Below are 9,851 nucleotides of genomic sequence, written 5' to 3' on the forward strand. Positions count from 1 at the left end.
CTCCCGGTCAGCCATGTGATCACAAATGTGAACAATCAATACACTTACAGCCATCCTGTGCCCATATGATCATTCTTTATTTAACTTTCAATACAGTATTCAGTAAGTTCCAGGAGATATTCAACACTTTATTATAAAATAGCCTTTGTGTCAGGTGATTTTGCCCAACTGTAGGCTAATGTAAGTGTTTTGAGCACATTTAAGGTAGTTAAGCTAAGCAGTGTTATTTGGTAGGTTATGTATATTAAATACATTTTCAACTTAGGATATTTTCAACTTAACCATGGGTTTATTGGGATGTAACCATCTTAAGTCAAGATGATCTTTAATACCTAAGTCAGCTGGAACATAGCTAATGGCAATACCAATGCTTTTCAAGCATTCTTAGTGCCTTTGAGTTTAGAAATTCATAGGTTCTCTAAAAGCACCAGTAGCATACTAAATTGACACATGGCATTCCAAGCTATATTTACATAATTGCAGTGGATATGATTAATATCAATTACATTAATGCTTATTGTACCTCTTATGGCTGATTGACTCAATTTACTAGTTGCTTGTGCATGTCAAGAAATGATACAAATTACCTTTTCATTTCAGTTAAGGAACTAGTCAAAGAGAATAAACTTTGACTTGTTGAGAGGTTGAAGTTCTCTCTTAAGTGACAGTCTCCTTGGCCTTCTAGACTAAACCCTAAATTGAGTTGCAATATATTTTTTGATGCTTTGTCTCACTTGATTCTTTTACTTTTAAACTGAAGACCAGTCTTGGACCATAAATACATAGAAGATAGAAGTATATTGAGCTTAGGAGTTTGGTCTGCTCAATGGCTGAGTATTTCAGATTTTCTCCTATAAACATAAGCTTGAAAAGAATATCATATAATAGATGTAATAGTGGAAACCAATACAGGGGAAATCTGGACCGCAACTCTGAATGGATGTCGATAATACCCTCTAGTGCAACACAAAAGCTAAGCAACATTTTAGGGATGGGGATTTTCTTTCGTGGCTTGTTTACTCTAGTGAGATGGATTTGGAAGAGGGTAGGTAGGCCTAGAGAATATTTCTCTGACAGGGTTTGCCTCTAGGGTCTGCTTGAAGCCAAGTTTGCTAGTAGGGAAAGCTTGAGTAGCAGGATACATTTCATATTTAAACTCTGAAATGTTTCATATGTTTAAATAAGCTTGAACATAGATTAGACTTGTACAGGGAGCCGAGTTGGTGGAATAAGAGTACAGAGCAGAAATAGATTCAGGCGAGGTATTTTTATATTTTAAGAGGCTACTTCTCAGGATTAGTATTATATTTCATTTGACTTAATATGCAATAAGTAATATTAATAAGGGTATCATACTTTTGAACTTCTTAACTCAATACAGGCGACTCTTGAGCAACATGGGGGTTAAGGGCACTAACCTCCATATCTGTGGTCTTATATCCATCGATTCAACCTACCTTAGGTTGTATAATACTGCAGTATGTATTTGTTGAAAAAAACCCACGTATAAGTGGACTCATGCAGTTCAAACCTGTGTTGTTCAAGGGTCAACTGTATTTTCACAGAAATGGGCATCATTTTTGTCCTTACAAATTTTAGTAAGCAATGATTGGCAGACAGCATGGTAATTCTTGAAATAATGTGTGAATGCCAATAACAAAGCTGTCTGTTAAAATGCTAGGAATTTATTGGGTAAAGGGTTACTGCATTTTTTTCTGTTTTCCACAGTGTTTTCCCCACATGCCTGGCATGTTACTTCAGCTTCTTGTTGGATTTCTGTCAAATAGGATTTTTTAGTACAGACCTACTTCACTTTATTGCACTTTATTACACACCACAAATAATCGTGTTTTCTTATACAAACTGAAGGTTTGTGGCAACGCTGTTTTGAGAAAGTCTATTGGCACCATTTTTCCAACAGCATTTGCTCACTTCATGTCTCTGTATTACATTTTGGTTATTCTCACAATACTGCAAACTTTTTCTTCATTATTATATGTGTATCGTGATCTGTTTTCAGTGATCCCTGATGTTATTACTGTAATTATTTAGGGGCATCGCCAACCACTCCTATTTAAGATGAACATAATTGATAAGAGTTGTGCGTGTTCTGACTGCTTCACCAGCTGGCTGTTCCCTGTCTTTCTCCTTCTCCTCAGGCCTCCCTATTCCCTGAGACACAACAATATTGAAATTAGGCCCATGAACAACCATACAATGGCTTCTAAGTGTTCAAGTGCAAGGAAGTGCTGCTGTCTCTCACTTTTAAATCCAAAGCTAGAGATGATTAAGCTTAGTGAGGAGGGCATGTTGAAAGCTGAGTTATGCTGAAAGCTTGGCCTCTTGTGCCAAACAGTTAGCCAAGTTGTGAATGCAAAGGAAAAGTCCTTGAAGGAAACTAAAAGTGCTACTCCAGTGAATACACAAATGGTAAGAAAGCGAAGCAGCCTTATTGCTGATAAAGAGAAAGTTTTAGTGGTTTGGATAGAAGACCAAACCAGCCATAACATTCCCTTAAGTCAAAGCCTAATCAAGGGCAAGACCCTAACTCTTTTCAACTTTGTGAAGGCTGAGAGAGGTGAGGAAGCCGCAGAAGAAACGTTTGAAGCTAGCAGAGGTTGGTTCGTGAGGTCTAAGGAAAGAAGTTGCCTCTATAACATAAAAGTGCAAGGTGAAGCAACAAGTGCTGATGTAGAAGCTGCATCAGGTGTTCCAGAATATCTAGCTACACTAAACAACAGATTTTCAATGTAGATGAAACAGGCTTCTATTGGAAGAAGACGCCACATCTAGGACTTTCTTAGCTAGAGAGAAGTCAATGCCTGACTTCAATGCTTCAAAGGACAGGCTGACTCTCTTGTTAGGGGCTAATGGAGCTTGAGACTTTGAGTGGAAGCTGAGGCTCATTTACCATTCTGAAACTCTTAAAGCCTTTAAGAATTATGCTAAATCTACTCTGCTTGTCCTCTGTTAATGAGATAACAAGGTGTGGATGGCAGCACACCTGTTTACAACATGGTTTGCTAAGTATTTTAAGCCCACTGTTAAAACCTACTGCTCATAATAAAAAGATTCCTCTCAAAACATAACTGCTCATTGACAATGCACCTGATCATCAAGAGTTCTCATGGACATGTACAATGAGATGAATGTTTTCATGCCTGTTAAAACAACATCCATTCTGCAGCCATGCACCAAGAAGTGATTTTGACTTTCAAGTCTTATTATTTAAGAAATATACTTTGTAAAGCTATAGCTGCCATAGGTAGTGATTCTTCTGATGAATCTGAGTGAAGTAAATTGAAAAACCTTTTGGAAAGGATTCACCATTCTACATGCCATTAAGTACATTTGTGATTCATTGGAAGAGGTCAAATATCAACATAAACAGGAGTTTGGAAGAAGTTAATTCCAACTCTCATAGATGACTTTGAGGGGTTAAAGACTTCAGTGGAGAAAGTAACTGCAGATGTGGTAGGAATAGCAAGAGAACTAGAATGAGAAGTGGAGTCTGAAGATGTGACTGAATAGCTGCAATCTCATGATTAAACTTTAGTGGATGAGGAGTTGCTTCTTATGCATGAGCAAAAAAAAAAAGTGGTTTCTTGAGATGGAATCTACTGCTGGTGAAGATGCTGTGAAGATAGTTGAAATGACAACAAATGTTTTAGAATATTACATAAACTTAGTTGATAAAGCTGCAGGGCATAAGAGGGTTGACTCCAATTTTGAAAGAAGTTCTACTGTGGGCAAAATGCTATCAAACAGCATTGCATGCTACAGAGAAATCATTTGTGAAAGGAAGAGTCAATCGATGCAGCAAACTTCACTGTTGTGTTATTTTAAGAAATTGTCACAGCCATCCCAGCCTTCAACAACCATCACCCTGATCAGTCAGCAGCATCAGCATCAAGCCAAGACCCTCCACTAGCAAAAAGATTAAGACTCTATGAAGGCTCAGATGATGATTAGCATTTTTTATTAATAAAGTATTTTTAATTAAGGTATGCGCATTGTTATACATAATGCTATTGCACACTTAATAGACTTTAGTATAGTGTAAACATGACTTTTATATGCACCAGGAAACCACAAAATTTGTGTGACTCACATTATTGTAATATTCACTTTATTGCAGTGGTCTGGATCCAAACCCACAATATCTCTGAAATATGCCTGTATTTGTGTTACCACTGATATAGGAAAAAGCAAATCATTTTTAACATTAAAATGTTATTGAGATTTCAAAGGTGGAGGACATTATCTTTTCCTATTTTTCTTTATGATAGAGTGTTTGTAAAGTAGTGTTCCCAGAATAATAAGCACTCTTTTGGGAAATAAGTGTAGTAAATAGCCAAGTAATTTCTCACAAAGAACAGACGAAGAAAGGTAGTGCCATCTGGGTTAAGCTATTAAATATATCGGTACAATAATAACTACCCATTATCTTGACCAACCAGAAATTACTCATTTTTATTCTCTAGCTATATACTTTCAGTATAAAGAAGGATTTTTTTCATTTTTTCTATTGGTTATGAATTAAGTCATCAATTTTTTTCTGAGTTTTAATGGTTTGAAATAAAGAGTCAGATGCATGGCTTTTCAGTTTCTTTTGCTACTTTATTTTATTACTTGGTTATTTAAGGTCAAAAGACTTCCATTTTCAAAATGCATAATAGAAATAATAAAGCGGTAAAATTTGGACTTAGATAATATGGACATTTTTCTTAAAAGTGTCAACATAATTTACAAATTATTAAAAAGGCAGTAAAATTTGAACTCCCAGAGCATAAACTTTACCTTAAACCATCAGATACAGGATTTTAAAGGCATTTTATCAATATATCACTGATGATTATTTTTCTTATCAAGAGTGAAGTAAAGTGAAGTAAACTCTAGTTGCCCAAGAAATCATTAGAATTGGAAACACTAGATGTTCATGTGTTACTCTGGTTTCATTTACCTGAAGTCTATATTTCTTCTGTGATATCTAAGGTCAAGTCTACATAACCAAATAGCCGAAGGAAAGGTGAGGGTTTTCTAGTAGAATCAAATGCCAAACATCATTTTTTACATAAGTATCTAGAGAACTGAGTAAAGGTGGTTTCTTTTAAAGGCTGTCTGTAGGAGATAATTGCTTTAGTTCCCATTTAGCTACAGTGATCCTGGCCATAACATTCTCTTCAAAGTAGGATTCTGAAATTCCTGCAAAATCTGAAACAGTGGTTCTCATATAAGTTACTTAGCATCTTCACGGAAATCCCTGTCATAATTTATTTGTAAAACAATACCTCTACATATCTAAAATAGTTCTTCATAAGAAGAATATTCCAGAAGGAAAAATAACTGTCACTTGGAGAAAATGCTATTAAATAATGTGTTATGGGAACAAAAAACATTCTCCTTGTGTTTGTGATTTTTCCAACGTAAATTTTGCTAGAGAAATCATTTCAAAATAGAATGGCGTCAGAAATAATCAGTGCAGAATTGGTTCTGTTGAGGACTCTTAAGTGAAAAGGCAGCAAATGAAGCCCTCGTCCATGTTTGCAAAACTGTCTTCATCCCCAGGAGGCTTGTAGCATTTGGCATTTCCGGAAAACCACAGCAAAAGTGGTGCTGGAGAGTATTGTGCCTTTTGCCAAGTAATATTTCCTAAAGACAACAGACACTCCAGAAAATAATGGAAAATAAATAATGATGATAATATATTCTATCTATCATCACTACATTCTCTAATACTTAGTGTTAAATATATATGAACAGTAGCCAATTGTGATAACTACCTTATTAGCACCTGTTGTTAAAGGTCTTTGAAAGTAAAGCTTGTAAGATTAGGGAGAAACAAGAATGTGCTCCTTAAAATGATATTTTGAAATATCCTGGACCAGTCCATCCCAGTGGGAGAGTACTTATATGGTAAGAGTATTTGGGTAAAGTGCTTGAAACATTAGGACACAGCAAAAATGGTTTTGAAATGCTTTCTTGTTCAAAATACATTTGTTTATTAGGACACTGCTAATTGACCATTTTATATCTCATGCCTAGATATAAAACACTGTATTACTGGCTTCTGATTCCATGCTGGGCAATTTTTAAATCCATGTGCCAGTGGCAAATGAGCTGATTAGTAGAGTGGATAACTTCTGAGATCTCCCTTTTCCTGTATTGACAATTCCCTTGTAAAGCAAATGCCAGTCTTGCAGGCTAATAATGAAAAGTGGAATTCCCTTGTTCATTAGACATGCAGCAGTAAAATAGGTAATATAACTATAGAAGTATATTTGCAATATATTTGTTCTCTTTGCACAATATGCATACAGATACTGCCATCCCTCTTTAACCAAACTGGTAATATATAATAGAATACGCAGTATTTTGTAGGTTCCTCTGACCTATAATTGGCACTCATTTCAGACAATAATTACCATATTAGAAATGGCTGTTTTTATCTTTTGCAATTATTTTAATTTTCAGACATCATCATAGTACTTTTAATATTTTGAAATTTCTTTTTTTTTAACTTCAATTTTAAGTTGAAGACCATTATTCTCCCCTGGAGGACTCATCACGTTGGGGAATTTCAACTACTCTTCTGAAAAGAATGCTTCACTGGAATAGGTCTCATCTTATTAGGAATATCAGAAAACAAGCAGCTACTTCTCTTTTGGCTTAAGTGCAAAGAACCTCAATAAAAGAAATACAGACAAACTAATCTGGTGATGCTTTCAGAAAATGCACTAATGACAGAAAAGTTTATAGGTCGTCATTGTTGTCATCATGATCAACATTATCATATGTAGTACTTCCTATGTGCCCAGAACTGTTCTAATAGCTGTACCTAAATGAACACAGAAGTCTTTGAAGCAGGTACTATTATTATCCCCATTTGTCACTTGAAAGAAACTTTTCCTAACTACTCAGCTAACAGGTGCTAGAGCTGGAATTTCACCAGGTAGTCTGGCTTCAGAATCAACCTTCAATTGTCATATTTTAGTTTTGTGCCCTGATGTCTTTTCTCCAGGTTTTTGATTGTTTTGTCTAATTTTGCTTTTTGAAGGACAAACATTCATTTGAACTTTCGTAGTTTTTCAAACCTTTATGGGGGCTTTGAAAATATTTTTTTTTTGGTTTTTTAAAAAAAATTATTTTCCAAAAATACTAATGAAAGAGTAGAATCATTTTCTATTTTTACAAATCTCTTTAATGTTGCCTTATAGAAGACAACTAGATTCTGCATTTTTCTTAAACATCTTTATCGGAGTATAATTGCTTCACAATGGTGTGTTAGTTTCCACTGTATAACAAAGTGAATCAGCTATACATATACATATATCCCTATATCTCCTCCCTCTTGCATCTCCCTCCCACCCTCCCTATCCCACCCCTCTCGGTGGACACAAAGCACTGAGAGCTGATCTCCCTTGCTATGCGGCTGCTTTCCACTAGCTATCTATTTTATATTTGGTAGTGTATATATGTCAATGCCATTCTCTTACTTCATCCCAGCTTACCCTTTCCCCTCCCTGTTTCCTCAAGTCCATTTTCTACATCTGCGTCTTTATTCCTGTCCTGCCCCTAGGTTTTTCAGAACCATTTTTTGTTTTAGATTCCATGTATATGTGTTAGCATACAGTATTTGTTTTTTTCTTTCTGACTTATTTCACTCTGTATGACAGACTCTAGGTCCATCCACCTCACTACAAATAACTCAGTTTCATTTCATTTTATGGTTGAGTAATGTTCCATTGTATATGTATGCTACATCTTCTTTATCTGTTCATCTGTTGACGGACACTTAGGTTTCTTCCATGTCCTGGCTACTGTAAATAGAGCTGCAATGAACATTGTGGTACATGACTCTTTTTGAATTATGGTTTTCTCTTGCACTGTTGGTGGGAATGTAAATTGATACAGCCACTCTGGAGAACAGTGTGGATGTTCCTTAAAAAACTGAAAATAGAACTACCATATGACCCAGCAATCCTACTACTGGACATATACCCTGAAAACATTTTTTTTTTTTTTTTGCGGTACGTGGGCCTCTCACTGTTGTGGCCTGTCCCATTGCGGAGCACAGGCTCCGGACGCGCAGGCTCAGTGGCCAGGGCTCACGGGCCCAGCCGCTCTGCAGCATGTGGGATCATCCTGGACCTGGGCACGAACCCGTGTCCCCTGCATCGGCAGGCGGACTCTCAACCACTGAGCCACCAGGAAAGCCCCTGAAAACATTTTTTAATTAATAAAAAGTTGAAGTCACTACAAAATTCTCAGAGCACCTAACATTTGAGAAGTTATTCCAAGCCTACATTTGTTTCCGGCCTGACTTTTTCTGAATCACCAGTCACAAAATCTGAATAAGGCTGATCTTACAATATTGCCATGTTCAGCTCTCTAGAAGTAACCATTTTAGCACATGACCTATCATTCTTATGGATTCTATTGAATGATGAGCTCAGATGCTTGTACAAACCATTTTATTTGCCTTTTCCTTTAATACTATCTATCAGTAAGTAAGGAGGCAGTATTTCTTTTGTGTGTGGCTCAAATATGAGGACTTTACACTTGTAAAATGTGCTTTTAAGTCTTAGCCCACTGTCTATTAAAAACAAAGCTATTTTATAGCTATTTTATAAATTGGAATATTTTTCAAATCAATAAGTGCTATGTTATCATTGTCTTGAAATATTTTTAAAAATTGAGTTAAGGGAGGCTAAATGAGTAGACTTTAGCAAATGGCAAAAGGAAAAAATGACCTCTTGATCGTTACATCAAATGTAGTTGAATTTTTGACCTGGGTGTGATGGCCTTGTCTACCGTTAATGACTAAATTGATCTATTTCTTGTTGATTCGGGGTCTTTTGGGGGAAGCTTTAAAGATCAATTTTTGCCTTATTGTTCAGGTTGTCATGTAGTTTATTTGATTTTGTCACTAAACGATAAAGGATTGTTCACCTATCAATTAGGGATGTGTCTCAGACAATAAGGAAGTTGGAACATTGAATTAATGCAATCACTGATGTTGAAGAACATAATTCTTTAGTATTTTGCTTAATCAGCTTGGCTATTTATATTTATAAAATTTTGTAGATAATGAATGATTTGCACGTTACTTGTTAAATACCTCTTGGTATGTGGTGATGATCTAGATTCCATGCGAAATCAGGCAAAGAACTTGATGGCTTTAAGTTTATAATCTAGGACAAAAAAAAAAGCATAATTTTAAAATGTAAGTTTAAATAATCAATATATTATATGTGGAACAAGAAAGTATAACTGTATTTTGTTGTATCAAGGATCAATTGAGAATGTTTAACAAAGGGCATTAGAGGAGATCACTCTGCCTTCTTTCTAGTCAGAAATAATTCATTGATGGGGTGCATTTTCAAGAGAAGTTGGAGAAAGAGGGAAGTAGCTGTTAGTGGGCTTTATTTGGGGTACTAAAGATATTCTAGGAGCAGACTTTAACACAGGAAAATACATATGTGGAATGATAGCACTGGAGGCAAAGTAAAATGTGGACCTGGCAATACACATAAATTAATAGAAGATGAAACTCTATTTCATTTATTTCCAATCTGACCTTATTATTTCTTTCCTTCTACTAATTCTGGGCTTGTTTGTTCTTCTTTTTCTAGTTCCTTTACGTATAAAGTTAGATTGTTTATTTGAGATTTCTCTTATTTCTTGAGGTAGGTCTGTATCACTATGAACTTCTCTCTTAGAACAGTTTTTGCTGCATCCCATAGTTTTTTAAATTAATTTTAAAAATTGAAATATAGTTGATTTACAACGTTGTGTTAGTTTATATTGTACAAAAACGTGAGTCAGTTATACATACATATATACCTACT

The sequence above is a fragment of the Aethalodelphis obliquidens genome, unplaced genomic scaffold (assembly GCF_003676395.1).
Source record: "Aethalodelphis obliquidens isolate GAN/ISIS:26980383/991018 unplaced genomic scaffold, ASM367639v1 scaffold1, whole genome shotgun sequence".
Taxonomy (NCBI): Eukaryota; Metazoa; Chordata; class Mammalia; order Artiodactyla; family Delphinidae; genus Aethalodelphis; species Aethalodelphis obliquidens.